Below are 16,691 nucleotides of genomic sequence, written 5' to 3' on the forward strand. Positions count from 1 at the left end.
CCCCCTTTGAGGTGTCTGATGCATGTTGCAGCCATATTGAGGAACTAAAACAACCTCCTATGTATTAATCTGATAAATCTATGACTGGTGAAGCAATGTTTTTCAAATTGGACTCAGCAGTTTATCTATTTTTGTACGTCTGAATTCCTCGTAAAATTTCTTTGAAGGTGGAATTCTGTTCTTACAACATTTTTTTAAACCTCTGCTATAAAGTAAGAGTTGTTATTTTAAATTTTATAATATACCATTGTTCAATGACAGATATATAATTATAACCCAAACAATTAGTAATCATTAACTTAACAAATAAAATCAGTTAAATTGGTTCTTCACTGAATTGACTAGGTAATTTAATTAAAATTATTATCACATAAATATACCCTTACTGCTTAAAGATCATTCATACTTTGTAAGAAAAATTATGTACAGTATGTCATTTTTGTAGTCAACTATGAATCATTTTGTATCTCAGTTTTTTATTAAATTTTTATATTATAAATGTACACAGCTGCCCAGAAATAGAACTGAACATTAAACTTTATTTCCATGTCTGCAGATTCCCTTTCAGTCAGTATTAATATGTATATCTTTGTCTTTATACTTATAAACAAAATATACCTATGTTTTTGTGTTTGGGAGTTTTCTAGTTTTGTTTTGAATTGTAAAAATAGTAACAACATTTAAGAAAAAACTTAAGATAAGACATAGTAACCCATGATCTTATCACTAGCAAGTGTTTAATTTTTTGCCAATTTATCTTATTTTTTAAGATCTTGTCTAAAATCCTCACATCTGACTCTTTAAAAGCCCTTGATAACTAAGAATACTTTTTAATGGTACTTTTTGTCATCTACTAGTCCCTCTTTTAAGTAGGATAGTCTTTTTTTTTTTTTTTTTTTTTTTTTTATCTATGGCTGTGTTGGGTCTTCGTTTCTGTGCGAGGGCTTTCTCTAGTTGTGGCAAGCGGGGGCCACTCTTCATCGCGGTGCGCGGGCCTCTCACTATCGCGGCCTCTTTTGTTGTGGAGCACAGGCTCCAGACCCGCAGGCTCAGTAATTGTGGCTCACGGGCCCAGTTGCTCCGCGGCATGTGGGAACTTCCCAGAGCAGGGCTCGAACCCGTGTCCCCTGCATTAGCAGGCAGATTCTCAACCACTGCGCCACCAGGGAAGCCCCCAGGATAGTCTTCTTAAAAGCAGCAAACGTGCTCTGTGGTTTTAATTTTTTTTTTTTAATTTTTTGGTTTTAATTTTAGATTTAAAATTTAACAAAGTATTATATGAAGTTTATTGAGGTTAAGGTACAAAATGAATCATATTTTTTCTTGAGAGTTTACTCCTAACTGTGTATTATAAAAGTACCTCATAAAGAGTGGCATAGGCATATATACACTACCAAATGTAAAATAGATAGCTAGTGGGAAGCAGCCGCATAGCACAGGGAGGTCAGCTCAATGCTTTGTGACCGCCTAGAGGGTCACATGGGGGTGATATGGGGATATATGTATACGTATAGCTGATTCACTTTGTTATACAGCAGAAACTAACACACCATTGAAAAGCAATTATACTCCAACAGAGATGTTAAAAAAAAAAAAAGTGCCTCATAATATCAGTAACAAGGTGATATAATCATATAATATGTGAAGGTGTATGTTTTTGAGGAGCTACAAAGAATTGATGTTAGTCTTGAACTTACCACAAACTTTTTCCAACCTAATTGTGATTAATTTATATTTCTCTGTGAGGCAGTAATTTCTGACTTTCCACCGTGAAAAATAAGGTAGTTTGGATTGTGCCTGCTTTCTGTATCTGTTGGTCTTGTTACCTTGCCTGTGTCTCTTATTTCTTTCTCATGTGTCACCTGTTTAATTTTTCACAGTAACAATATTATATAGTATTTGCCTACAGCAGCTCTAAATTACAAGGCTTTCTTTAGCTTCAGTCATAGAGCTCTGGATTACTCCTTCCATTGTTTGCTGAAGAAAAGATAGAGGAAACAAAAATTTTTTTTAAACCACCACAACTCTGAAAAGACTTTTTGTCGTCAAGCAGATGGAGCACAGATGATATCACCTCATGTCTTTTACCATGGAGTTATCATCTTAATCTCTCTTGATTTTGACTCTTTAAATAATATCTAGTCTTTCTTTTGGGAAACTTAGAGGTTGCACCTCCACCCCAAAACCTACAGAATTTTAATTTGTGTTTTTATGATGCTGTTGTTTTTCTTTTCCATCTTTTTTTTTTTTTCTTGAGACATGGTAAACCTTTCAATTTCCAATTTCATTCCTTTAAAAATTTTCAGCTTTCTTCAACTGCGTTCCTTGTTTATTAATTGTTTAGTTCATTCTCTTTTTTCCTTCAAGGACTCCTCTATCATTTGAAGTTTGGATTACAGCACTCTGCAAATCTGTGAGCATTCACTTCCTGTCTTGGTTAATTTCTTATTATCAGTGTATGCTTCTTGAGTTGCCTCCTATTTCACCAATCCAATTTTCTGCTGCATTGATTCTTCTATTACTACTTCTACTGCCAGTATTAATGGGTTTGTGGCTAAATTTATTCTGTGCTGGTCTTGGTATCCTCCAGCTGTTTTCCTTGTCTTCATAGTCCACAGTGTTGCCAGAATGATCCATCTGAAACAGAAGTCTGGCTATGTCATTCCCCTGGTAAAAATTTTAGTCACTTCTTCACTAGAGTCATGTTCTAACCCTTCAGTGACATAAGTAAAACCTTCTGTTACCTGAGCTTCCTGCATCTCTCTCTAGTCTTATAATCCACCACCACCCTGCCACTGTGCCTTCTCTTCCCCTTGCCTGGAACACCTACCGAGCTCCTGATCCCATGCTCCCCATCCATACTCCCAGCCTAGATGCACTGGTTTTCCCCACTAAACACGATTATTTTCTCTTAGCTACATACTCTCATGCACCTTGTACATGCTTTTTCAGTGGTTTTAGTAGTTATTTGCTTATACTTGTCTGTGACACCCTAACACCAGGGCAGGTACTATATTATGGTTTTTGTAGCTTCAACACTAGCGCAGTGCCTGATGTTTTGTATTATTATCCTTCTGTCTTTTGGTTTTATATTCTTTAAGGGAGAGGCTGGCCTCTATCATATAGTCTTTCTATTCTTTTTTCTTTTTCACGGGAAATATTTTTAGTGGAGTCAGGCTATTTAATTGCCTTTTTCCAGCCTGTGTTTTCATGTACGTAATTTACTAATCCTTAAGATGTGGTCTTACAGTAACTTGTCCTAAATCACATTATCCCTGGGTCAGGGTTCAGGAACCAGTTCTGTTGAGTGACCTGTTAAACACTCAGTCACTATTCATTTCATTAATCAAATTACAGGCTTAGGTCAACCAGGACTGACTTCTCTAGCCTAATTGTTCCGTCTCAAGCCTGGGGTGGTGCTCCAGTTTTGACAATATGTTCCTAGTTATGCAGCCCTGAAGTCTGAAAGCCAGTTGTACCGTCAGGGTGGTCTTCCTCGCCTGTTTTTTTTGTTTTTGTTTTTTTGTTTGTTTACCTCTAAGATTTTTGTGCTCTCATTCTTAAACACTTGAGAAAAAGGAAAATAAAAAAGCTTTATAGAGTTCTAAAAAATGGTATGCTTTTGTTGCTATTGTCTTTAGCCTCTCAAACAATATAGAAAATTACAAAGCTGAGGGTAAAATACTTCAACATCTTGCCACTCAGAGGTAAGCATATTTTAGAATATATTTTTGCATAAATACATGTAAGAAAAGTGTACCAATTTCATAAATGACATCTTGCACTAAATGCTCCCTTCTACAACTCCCTCTGTTTTACTCAACAACATGTTTAAACTCCATCATACCTCAGTAATAGAAGATATATTTCATCATTTATAGTTTACTTACCAGTTACCTATAGTTGGACATTTAAATTCCTCATAAATAATGCTGTGATAAACATTCATCTTTTATGTTTTTTTACATTTTTGTGTGAAAATAACTTCAGTAGAGCTCTTCTGCCAGAGGACATGCAAGTATATGTTGACAGATATTGCCATAATGCCTTTCAGAAAAGTTGTTCCAACTTACATCGCCCCACATCTCTACCAAGGCCAGATTTTTGTTGTGAGCTAAAGACTCCCAATTTACAGCTCTAAATTCAGATCTCTTGATATTTTCACATGGTATCTGTTTCACTAGCATCTCAAATAACATACCCTAAACCTTAACCTGATTTTCTGCCTCAATTCCCAAACTTCTTTCTTACCCTTTCTTTTTAAAAATTTTTTTAAATTAATTAATTTTTTTGGCTGTGTTGGGTCTTCATTGCTGCGTGCGGGCTTTCTCTAATTGCGGCGAGCAGGGGCTACTCTTTGCTGCGGTGCGTGGGCTTCTCATTGCCGTGGCTTCTCTTGTCGTGGAGCACGGGCTCTAGGCGTGTGGGCTTCAGTAATTGCAGCACGTGCGCTCAGTAGTTGTGGCTTGCGGGCTCTAGAACACAGGCTCAGTAGTTGTGGCGCACGGGCTTAGTTGCTCCGCGGCATGTGGGATCTTCACGGACAAGGGCTCGAACCCGTGTCCCCTGCATTGGCAGGTGGATCCTTAACCTGCCAACCGTGCCACCAGGGAAGTCCATTTCTTCCCCTTTCAATGTTTTTTCTTCAAATGGAACTTAAAGTTCCTGGTTATTCAAGTTAGAAGCCTGGAGTGATCTTTTCTGTTGTCTCTTTTCCCCTGAATCTTCCTGTCAAATATATTACTAAGGCTAATGGATTCTATTCACAATTTCATGAATATCCAAATATGAGGAGGCCCTGTAGTTAAGCTTAAGCTATCCCACAATTTTTTAAAAGACACTTAAAAAAAATACATATCCTTTTGATTAGGCAGTATGAATGTAAACTTTTAGGGATAAAATCAGATTTCTACCTCTAAGATTTAATTTAATTACACATATGTTTAAAATGAAATTTAGAAATACTGCTTTTCCCACTATTTCTTGTAAAAAGTTTGTGCAAACTCTTCAACTTACACCTTTGGTATTTTGTCAACACTGGAATGAGTTACCTAACACAATTTCCCAGTTCACCTCCTCCTCTCTTCCATCTAAATTGTTTGAGATATTGTAGTTTTTAAATCTGTGTATAGTGCTGTCCTAGCCACAAGTAAAATTAGAGCAAAAATTTTTCCCTTCACTTTTGTTGTTGACATATATTTATGATCTCATAACCTAAGTATGGACTGAATTGCTTTTTTCCAAAAGTGATCATTGAGGGAATTCCCTGGTGGTCCAGTGGTTAGGACTCCGCACTTTCACTGCCGAGGGCCTGGGTTCAATCCCTGGTTGGGGAACTAAGATCCCACAAGTTGCGCGGCACGGCCAAAAAATAAAAAATTAAAAAGAAAAAGGCACCTCTTCCCTTAAACAAACAAACAAACAAACAACCGATCATTGAAAGATTGCTTGACAGTGACATCTGCCATATGCAGTTGTGAAGTAGTACCCCAAGGAAGAATTACTAAATCTTCTCATTTTATTTGCTCCCCCCTGTCACGTCTCCCCAGCAATTGTGTCAGATTATCTCTTAAACAGTTGTTGGTTCAGGCTAACATGCTTTCTTCAGACAGTACTTTGTATTTTTTCAAAATAAAATAATTTATAAATCATTCTGTAATCTGAGACTTTGTAAGGTTCAAATATAAGACAACTTCCTCTTGTAAGGACAGTGTTTGGTATTGAAAAACTTTACATATATATGGGCATATACAGTGAATCTCAAATCCATCTGCTCCTCCATTCCCATTACTGATCTAAATCATCTCTCACCTGGACAGTGGCCCTCACATTTTAACTGCATGCCCCATAGCTATTCTTGGCTCCCTCCTCTGTTTATTCTACACACAGAGATGTTAACTTTTTAATGTACCAGTCTAATCTTGTTACCTTGCTTAAACCCATTAATGCTCTTTTTTGACTACTTTTCCTTTTTACCTGGGTACCACTTACTGTTACCATTAGCACATAAACTCTCCAGCTTGATGTAGAGGCATATAGCCTCTGGTTAGTTTTTCTGATGTCCGAGGAGGTGTAGGGGGTTAGTGCCAAGGCCAGCTACTTTTTGGGAGTTTTGTCACTATTTCTGTCTGAATGCTTCTATCTCCTGCTCCTAGGGATTGGGAACAGCAACTTATATACCTTTTGTTTTGTAGGTCAACATATACATTCAACATGTATCAATATTTTGTACTCAGAGTCTGCAAAATGTGCTATGCTTATGAGCTAGGGTGTTGTATGTCAGCTTCGGGCATTTTCTCAGTGTAGTCTAAATTGTTTTGTATTCTTTGGAGTTGATATTTGAATGGACAGAGATTAACTCTTTTTTTCCTTCTATATTTGATTATTTCTCCTCATTTTGTTCTGTATTAGAGAGCCTTTTGTAAAAGTGACTTATATTGTCATGTTGCCCAGAAGACTCCCTTTCAGTTCTTAAACCTAAATTCAGACTATCAAGCTGGTAAGGCCATTTGGTACCCTTGGTTGTGGTTCTTACTTTGCAGTTTCTTGGTTCTCACTAATTGATACTGGAATTTATAGAAATTCCCGTTGTCTTTTGAAATAGATTCTTTCCTTGCTATTGGTTTAGTTTAGGGGTACAGATTCCTTCCTTCTTCCCTCCCTCCCTCCCTTTCTTCCTTCCTTCCATCTCACCCTTCCTCCTCCCATCCCTCCTTCTTCCCTTCCCTCCCTCTTTTTTTTTTTTTTCTTTTTTTCTTTTTTTCCGGTATTCTTTTGTTTGTTAAGACCCTTTAATGGGAAATGGGAGACTGGAGATCTTCTGACACTTTCATTTATGTTGACATTTTCTGAAAGGTCCCGATTCACTCAGCCTTATAGTTGAGGTGACTGGGGGGGAAATGGTTTTTAGTGGAGGAATCTGAATAGGGCGATATACATAGAAATGGCCATTTATCTCTAAAAATGTTTCTTTGAAATTTTGACATTTTTTGTAAGGATGATAAAGAAATCCTTTTAAATATGTTCCTGATGAAACATAGAGATTAGAAATGAAAATGGGAAATAAATTACTTTTTAATGAATGTTGACTCTCTCTGGAGTCAGATCACTTTTGATGTGTAATATAGTTTTTAGAACCTTTAAACTATCTACTTTGGAAAATTTCTAAGGATTGGGATAAATTTCTATTTTTAAAAGATATCAGAGAAAAAGAAGCTATTAAATTCCTTTTTTAAATAGTGGTTAATTATATCAGCCTACTGCCTGAACCTAGAGGTTGAGATTGTTTACATAATGATGCATCTTAAAATACAATCTGAATTCTGTAATAGTCATTTTTTTTTTCCAGTCAGACTTCTAATCAAGCACACCTGTATTCCCTTTCAGCTATCTTTTTATTAGCTGCTACAATGAAATATCAATAACAGATCTTCTACCTCAAGTCCTGGACATTCTGCTGAAGCATATAACTTTGATTTGCAGAGGCCACTGAACCCAGTTATTCTGTTTTCAGGGAAAATGACAAGGCACAATAGATGGCTTTGTACCCTCTTGTCAAAAGGATGAAGCATTAATACTATGATTCAGATTTCGGTGTGCCATCCAGCACTGGTTATCTGGCATTATGACAGGTCTGCTAATGATTCCTGATGTGAGTGCCACAAAGAAAAAATTGTAAATAGACTCAGGATAGCACTTTAGAAAAACTGTTTTTCTTTAAGAACTAAATCTACATGATCCCGTCAAATAAAAGCTTTGAAAAGAAAAAGACCCACTTTTGATGATTTCTTATTTTTTCTACTGTTTTCTGCTAGGAAGATTCATCTTACTTTGCTCTTTCTGATGCATGACTTTTAAAGGGAAAATTGTGGTGATTTTGTTGTGTCTTTTCTAGAATTGTGATTTTCATCTTACTTTTCAAATGTAGATTTTAATATACTATAGCTTATTTATCAATTGAGAGTTTCAGTTAAAAGCAAAATGGTTGGAATTTAACCTCAGTATGGGGAAAATACTACTTATTAAAAACAAATGATTAAAGGAAAACCTAGACAAATAGTATCAGCTTTTACATAGAACTTTTGCAAGTTTTTTGTCATAATGCTCCACTGGGTCAGGCTTCCTTTTCCACAAACGACCTTTGAAGGGCAAAGTTTTTGAAAATGTGGTTTCTAGTTTTTAAAAGTTTTTTCTCATTATAGTAATAGATTATCACTGTAGAAAATTTGAAAGTACAAAAACCATGAAGATAAAAATTTTTTAAAATCACCCAATAATTATACCTGCAATAATGTTTTAAGTATTGCTAATGTTTAAGTATGAGTTTATGTATGACCCCTATATTTTTTAAATTTGCATATCCTCAGATATGTTACAATTTGGGGGTCACACTGAATATTCTGTTTTGTGACCTGCTTCTTTCGTTTAAAATACCGTATGAGCATTTGACCACATTGTTATAATCAAAACTTATTTTAACAGTGCTGTTTAATGAAACGATTTCTGTCAGGATTATAGTAAAAATGTTTGTCGGAGATGAATTCCATATAAAACTACCAGTATAGCAATCACATTATCAAGTATCATTTTGGTGTGTTTAAGAGAGTGTTTACTCAGGGCTATGCTAGGTATTTTGGAGGATAGATACAGAGATGAACGAAACGTAGTTCCTGGCTTCACACAGACTTAAGATCCAGTGAGGGAGGCCAACATGTACCCCATTGTTTGTAGTAAGAACCAGTGGGGAGGAGAGATGAAAACAGAAGTTCCTCAATGTGGACTTAGAGTTCTGCCTGGGTGTTGGCTTCAAAGAGCAGGTGAACAAGTGGTCAATGTGCAGGCCTTTTGCCTTAACAGTATTTTATGTGTATACAACACTGTGGGTCTCCAGGTGGAGTAGACACAAAACTGAAACCAGCACGGGAAAGAGTTGGGTGTGGAAGTTAGAAGGGTAGGGCAGGGTGTTAGCAGGACTGGGGTAGTTGCCTCAGAAGTAAGAACAAATATAGATAACAACAGCATTCTCTGGGGCACCAACTTTTTATAGTATTTATAACTTGGATTCCTGGCCATGCATCAGATTTTTTTAGAGAAATGATTGTTACTTGCAAATACATTCTACACAGAAATACTTGCTTTATTTAAGCAAATAAAAACCATAAAAAACTTTCAAGTAAAAGGTAGACAGCATGATAATGGGTTTTATTTGCACATAATTTGAATATAATGAAGCAATTTCAGTGCTGCATTAATATTGAATTCTACATGTAGTAAACAGTGTTAGGCTTTTAGGGATGGGTATATTTAGTTTGGTGTAGTTCAGGGATTTTTCAGATTACCTAAACCAAAGAGTTCTTACTTTAGCTATGCTTCCAGTTCTTCTGATGGTAAATGCATTAAAAATAATAATCAAGGAAGGGAGGGAAGGAAGAAAGGACGGAGAGAAAGGAGGGAGGGAGAAAACATTTCTAGGGTGTGCTGGGAAAGGACCAGATGTGCAGCAGCAGACTTGACCTTAAACTGCCAGTGAAATAGGACCCAGGGCGGTAGATGAAATCTGACCAATGTGTTTATGATAGCTGCTTCCAGGAATCAGTGGAGAATGGACACTCATTTTAATATGTACTACTGCCCTAATTTGTAATAGAGGCAAAGAATGTGACCTCCAGCAGACAAAGACAAATACTGTATCTTCTCATTTACATGTGGAATGTAATAGAGATAGAAATAGAAACTCATATTCTCATAGAATTAAAGAGCAGAATGGTGCATTTTCTTCAGGGGCTAGGTGTGGGGGAAATGGGGAGATGTTGGTCAAAGGGTACAAACATACAGCTCTGAGGTGGATCAGTTCTGGGGTTTTAATGTACAGCGTGATGACTGTCATACCAGATTATATACATGAAAGATGTTAGAGTAGATCTTAAGTGCTATCTCCACACATACATAAAATGGTAATTATGTGAAAGGATGGGGTTACAAACTGACCTTACTATGGTAATTGTTTAACAATGTATATATGTATCAAATCGTTGCATGCATACCTTAAACTTATGTATATATTTTATGTCAGTAATATCTTCAAAGCCTGAGGGGGAAAAAAAAAAAGAACGTGACCTCTGTTAGCAGGAGACTTTCTCCTGACTGGTGAGGTGGCAGCAGGATTCTGCGGAAGACAGCAACACCGCTTGATCGCTTCAGTCTGTGTTTCTTCACACTGTAACTCAGAAGAATACTGAAAACTGGCCAGCTTTAAACACTAAGTGGCTCAAGAGATTCCAGAAGATTTAGTGCTTTTCAAATTTGGGACAGAATAAGAATTTAGTTACATAAATTATTTTAAAAATTCATTAGGTTCCACTTGCCTATAATGAGAGTGGAATACTTAAAGAGTTATGTTGATAGGGGTTGTCTAAGTTTATAACCTTGAATATCCTCTTACAGATAAAAGACCGAATAGAGATAACAAGGTGGCATTTGAACACAAATATGAAATATAGATGTGACCAGTAAGAATATATCCATAGTTGCTAGCTTATAGCAATTATGAAGGGCCTTGGTGTCATACCTGAGTTAGTTGAAGTTCTTTTAAATTATTGTCACAAGGTTCTACTCAACCCACTGGCCCTTGGAACTCTTGTCTCAGCTTGTGTGAACTCTTCCTCACTTCCTAAGAACCAGCTATACTGGATTTCTCTCAGTTCCTGTCAGCACTGTGTTCTTTCCCACCTCAAGTAAGTGCCTTCGCATGTACCACTCCCTCTACCAATACCCCCACCTTTTTTTTTTTTCTGTCTAGTTGGCTTCTATTTATCCTTCAGGTTTCAGCTCCAGTGTGATTACTCAGTGACGTCTTCCTAGACTCCCTAGACTTAGGATCTAGATTATAGATTCCCACAGTGCTCTATGCTTCTCTTTCATAATGCTCTCGAGTTTGAAATTTCTTTCTCAGTGTTCATCTTCCCTGTGAGACTTTTCGTTCAGTTGGGTGCACTCTCATTCACTGCTTTACCCGCAAGAGCCTACTATTCAGGACTCAGTAAATCTTTTTTTACACGATAGACGTGACTTTCATAGAAGGGTGGGCTCTTATGAAAGATGGTGTTCTAAGCTTGTTTTCTTGTAAGCTTAAGCAAGAGAAGAAATTCATGGAAAGGAGGGAGGGAAGGAGGGAAGAAGGGAGGGAGGTATTCTAGCACAGTGCTTCTAGCGCAGGTTCTGGAGCCAGATTAACTGGGTTCAGATCCCAGGTCTGCTCCTTTCAGTGATATAACCTTGGGCGAGTTACTTAACCTCTCTATACGTCAGCTCCTTACCTATAAAATGGGAATAATAATAATAATATCTACCTTAAAGGTTTTCATGAGAAGTGAGTAAAAACATATAGCATATATGTACAATATAATAATATTATAAAATAGCAGTCCTGGGCTTCCCTGGTGGCGCAGTGGTTGAGAATCTGCCTGCCAATGCAGGGGACACGGGTTCGAGCCCTGGTCTGGGAAGATCCCACATGCCGCGGAGCAACTGGGCCCGTGAGCCACAATTACTGAGCCTGCGCGTCTGGCGCCTGTGCTCCGCAACAAAAGAAGGCACGATAGTGAGAGGCCCGCGCACCGCGATGAAGAGTGGCCCCTGCTTGCCACAACTAGAGAAAGCCCTCGCACAGAAATGAAGACCCAACACAGCCATAAATAAATGAATTAATTAATTTAAAAAAATAGCAGTCCTAGTCATCAGTGTTCTGATGAACAGAATTTGAGGAATTGGCATAAAAGCTATAATTAAAACTTACTTTTAAAGACATAGAGTTTGCTGTGTCAATGAAGAATTTACTGTAGCATTTTGACAGAGTCCAAATAAAGTTAATTTCATTGTTTAAGAAACAGTTTAAAATAAAGTTTTGTATAGACCAAGAATACTGTATCAGTTAAGTGAGTATTCTAAAATTTCCTGCGTTAGATGATGTAGAGGGTGAAATGAACAGTTAAAGATACAAAATTAAGCTGACTCATTTGTTCTGTGTGCTAGATCCTGGGACTAAATCTGTAAAAACAAACCATGGCCTTGGTCCTAAGATAGCTGACAAACTTTTATGTTTAACAACTGTATAAGATATTTTTAAATAACTTTTGTGCCATAGAATATATTTTACTTTGAAATGTGTAGATACTGATTATCTAGAAAAGTCTTGTTCAAATACCATTTACAGTTTCACAAACAAGTGGACTGCAGTTTGATTTATTTTGTCTTAGGGAACTCCTGCCTTGAACCAAGGAGCCAGTTTGGAGTTAAGCTTATGTATATCTTTTTCACTAGTTTCATGGAGCTCAGGATGTAGAGGAAGCAATAAAATGCAGTGCTCTTCTGAGTCTAGGTCTAATGGGAAATGACTAGTTAGTAACATCAGTTGTGTTGAACTAGTTAGATTGAACAGTTTGCTGGGGAACTTCACCAGGCTATCTTACAGTCATCATAGTAAGGATGAAAAGTGGGACATGGTTATGCCCGTACTTTGCCTTTGAGGAAAACAGATTTTTTTTTTTAAAGTTTATGGCATCTATAGGTGTGGTTCCAAGACTAGAGATTTCTAAAAGAAAAGTTATGTGACGAAATTCTTATGGGTACAAAGAATGTTCTGAGCAGCTCAGGATTTTTAAAAGATGTATGTGATTGATAATTGGATGGAACGCAATCACATTTGTACAGTGCTAAGTAAACTGTAAGAAATAAACATTGAAGAATTTCCTTTACTATCGGCTGAAGCTCAAAAGGAGTTTAGATACTTCAAAGAGCTCAAAGAGCTTTTAAGGTTTTGTTTGAAGCAAGAGCAGTGAGAAGGAAGAGGTAGGCTTACTGTGAGAAGACGTTATTGGTAGCTGTTTACAGGCAGAAATCAGTTCTGTACCATTCTTACTTTGCTTCCGTAGTCTTGAACTGGAAGAATTACTTTTCCAACAGTAAAAGATAAAACAAACAACCTCAAATGAGGGAAATTAAATTTTAAAAAGATAAGGAGATCGTAAGAGTATCATTCACTTTAAATGAAATTAAGTTTTCATGACTCAGCTGAATTGCCCCCCAGGAGTTAAAGGGACTGTCAGGTATGATCTCAGGGTTATTGTCGATATTCTTTGTGAAATCGTGGAGAATATGGGAAGTACCAGGAGACTGAGGCGAGACAAATGTCCCAGTTTCCAAAAAGGCATAGATTGAGAAAACGCAAATCCACTTCCCTAACTTTAAACTGTGACAACATTGGAAGAGATTGTAAAAAATAAAACTAATAAAATATTGAAAGTGTTTAGAAAAGAAAGGGGTGGTCTCCACGAATCAACGTGAATGTATAATAACAAGACATGCCAAACTGACCTTATTTTTTTCTTTTTTTTCGATTGTATAATTACTACTGGATTAGACAGTAGTAAAGACATGTCATATCTTGACTTTGGCAAGTGGTTGACAAAGTCTCCTAGAGTACCCGTACAGAAAAGACAATGAAATGTTGGCATTTGGGTTGGTTTACAGCTGCTTGCATGACCACACCTATGCCAGCATGCCACAATGTTTACCTAAATAATAACCAGTGACTCTATACACTGATTCTTTAAAGAGAAATGGTAGTGAATATTAATTGGCATACACTCAGAAAGTATGAATTTGAGTTATGAGTTCTTTTGACTGAGGAATTGTATATTGAAACTTGAGTGCCTGGATTTTATTCATATGATTGAGATTTCAGTTATAGACTTTTCCCCTCCTGAGCTGTATATGTAAGATTTACAGATCTCTTTTTAAGTTTCATAAATCAACTTGATTTATAAATCACTTAAAAGTCAAAGAATAATCTTAACACTTAAAAGCAAAGGCTGGCTGGGTAAGAATGCAGTTATGAAGAATCTTTTTTCTTATTTGTTTAACAACTGCATTAACCCCAAGTAGATGTTTTCATACTCTTGAAATGTCAAGTTTCTGTGAAACTCTCCTTAAACAAAAGCCGGAAGTTCATATACAATTCAATAATATAGATAATCTCAGTGGTGTCTCTGTGAGCTAATGTTTCTGTTGGCCTTCTGGTAATTCCACAGCCATCTCCCTATTCAGGATATTTGTACTTTTTTTTTTTTTTTTTTAAATAAATTCCCTGGAACCACATCGAAGTGGAAAGCATATTCTGTCCCCTTACGAAAGTTGTTCTTGGTTTCTTGAAGCAAGGAAGTCCATGATGACTGCTATATCCAATATATTCTGTTATTAATTATTATTAATCTTAAAGAATGCCCATCCATATAATTTGTTAATCTTTTATAGTTGACATTTCTTTGATATTTGTAATATTTTGTCCCCAACCTCAGAAAAGTGTGATGATTTCTTTGAATAGTTGTACAGTTTAAATAAAATATCCCATTTATGAAATTGTACTTCACCCTCTTCTTTGCAACTATTCATCTCAGCATTCCATCCAGAATCCCCATAGAAGTTGAGGGTGAAGATAGAGTGCAGTTCCCGTCCTGATAAATCTAGGTGTTATTCTTTAAATCTAATTCTTTCCGCTTTAATGATTCTTTGTCTTAAGGTCTCGCGGGCCCTTGAAACAGGAATTGAGTTGTTTACCTTCATTTTCCCTTAAAAGAGCCCCTCATGTGGTAATCTGTGATCTATGATTTTTATTATGGCTTTGTCTTGTTTTTATTTATTTATTTATTATTTATGGCTGTGTTGGGTCTTCGTTTCTGTGCGAGGGCTTTCTTTAGTTGCGGCAAGTGGGGGCCACTCTTCATCGCGGTGCACGGGCCTCTCACTTTCGCGGCCTCTCTTGTTGCGGAGCACAGGCTCCAGACGCGCAGGCTCAGTAGTTGTGGCTCACGGACCTAGTTGCTCCGCGGCATGTGGGATCTTCCCAGACCAGGGCTCGAACCTGTGTCCCCTGCACCGGCAGGCAGATTCTCAACCGCTGCGCCACCAGGGAAGCCCTGTCTTGTTGTTTTTATACATTAAAATCCAGTGTGGGTTTTTAGCATTGTATAGTTATCTCTGTGAGTTATGCCATATTTTATAGTAAAGCTTCAAATTAAAAAATTTGACAAACCTGGAATTAAAAAAGTGTTGATTTAGATTGTCTTCTTTAATAAAACAGGCATTAGCCTTTATCCAGATTAAATCTGTTTTTGGAAATACATTGGATAGCAGGTTTTTAGATAATGGAGCCTATATAACTTATTTCAAATAGAAAAAAATGATGCATTCTCTGTCTAGTCAAAAACCCTAACCAAACTTCTGCAAGCATCACTTAATACTTTGAAGCACCTATGTAACAGTCCACAAAAGCTTTTGTATACTGATTATTACAGTGCATTTGAAACACTCCTTATCTAATTTTAAAAATACTTAATGAACTCATTATTGGGTATGATTTTGTTCACTAAGCAATGAGACTGTGCAGTATTGATTATGAATTGGGTTTTTCTTCTGCCCAGCAATGAACAAGTTCCATAATATAAATAAAAAATGAAATAATATGATTCCATTTAAATTGGAGTTGGGTTGGTGGGGCCCCGAAATGCCTGGCAGAAGCAGCCTCTGGGACCACACATTGTTCTGTGTTATTCCTGTAAATATCTTTCAGGTTTTCTTCTCTGATTACAAGGTTCTCCCCTTCCTCAGCATCTATTTTTGACAATGCAAAACAGGGACTTTTTGGTTTATGTTTATTAGTTTAGGATCTGAATGTTATCTCTAAACTTTAGAAGCACTCTGATTTCCTGCTTATTTTAATACTCTCTCATATAGGTTATGTTTATTTATATATGTGAGAAAAGACCAAAAGAAGGGATTAGAAATGCTGTGTTACAGAATAATAGTTAAAAGAATGAACTGATCTGTAGTAACCTTTGATTTATCTAATCTGGTCATAACTATGCTGTTCCAAATAAAATAAAGAGTATATTTTAATCAACTAGTCATTTCTTATTCAATAAGATAATCTATTTTGATTTAGCATTGCTCTTTTCTAATTATCTGAAATCTTGTCTAATGAAAAGTGTTTGGATTGCTTTGATGTTTATTTTAAGCTCAACCCTTATTATAAATTCACTGCGATCAGATTTCTGCAGTCCTCTATTTTTCTGCTTAATATTTCTTTGAGACCCCTAATATCCCTCTTTTTAATCTCCCATTTTCCCCACAAATAAGAAAAAAAAACCTTTCACTCCTATTTATTCACATTGTATCTAGGAGTCAAGCAAGTGGACAGAAAATGCCTGTTCAATCTAGTGATAGGCAGAAGGTTCTGAGTAGGACCCATTTGGCCTGTGAGAGATGAGAAAGATGGCCAGTGTGGGTGGAACATAGTTTGAGAGGGTGAAGGGTGAGTGAGTTTGGGTCAGAGATGGCCAGAGCTGAAACATGTAGAGCTTTCTAAGCCCTGTTTAGAAGTTTGAATTATATTCCAAGAGCAGCAAGAAGTCATTTGTGGCTCTAAACAGAGTAATAATTATCTGATTTATGTTTAAAAATCTCATTCTGGCTTCTTTGTGAATGGTGAGAGCAGGAAGGAGCCAAGAATGGATGCAGGGAAACCGATTAGAAGGCTGTTACAGAATTCCAGGTGAGAAATGATGGTGGCTTAGCTTAGATGGTGACAGTGGAAATGCAGGGAAGTGGGCAGTTATGGGATATGTTTTGGAGGTAGA

General features: G+C 36.8%; 1 protein-coding gene across 5 annotated transcripts in view; it reads left to right on the top strand.

Moving 5' to 3' along the window:
- MAGI3 (membrane associated guanylate kinase, WW and PDZ domain containing 3) overlaps positions 1 to 16,691 on the top strand; it is a 255,466-nt gene that overhangs the window by 142,084 nt on the left and 96,691 nt on the right. The window lies entirely within an intron of this gene.

Source organism: Eschrichtius robustus, chromosome 3, assembly GCF_028021215.1.
Source record: "Eschrichtius robustus isolate mEscRob2 chromosome 3, mEscRob2.pri, whole genome shotgun sequence".
Lineage (NCBI taxonomy): Eukaryota > Metazoa > Chordata > Mammalia > Artiodactyla > Eschrichtiidae > Eschrichtius > Eschrichtius robustus.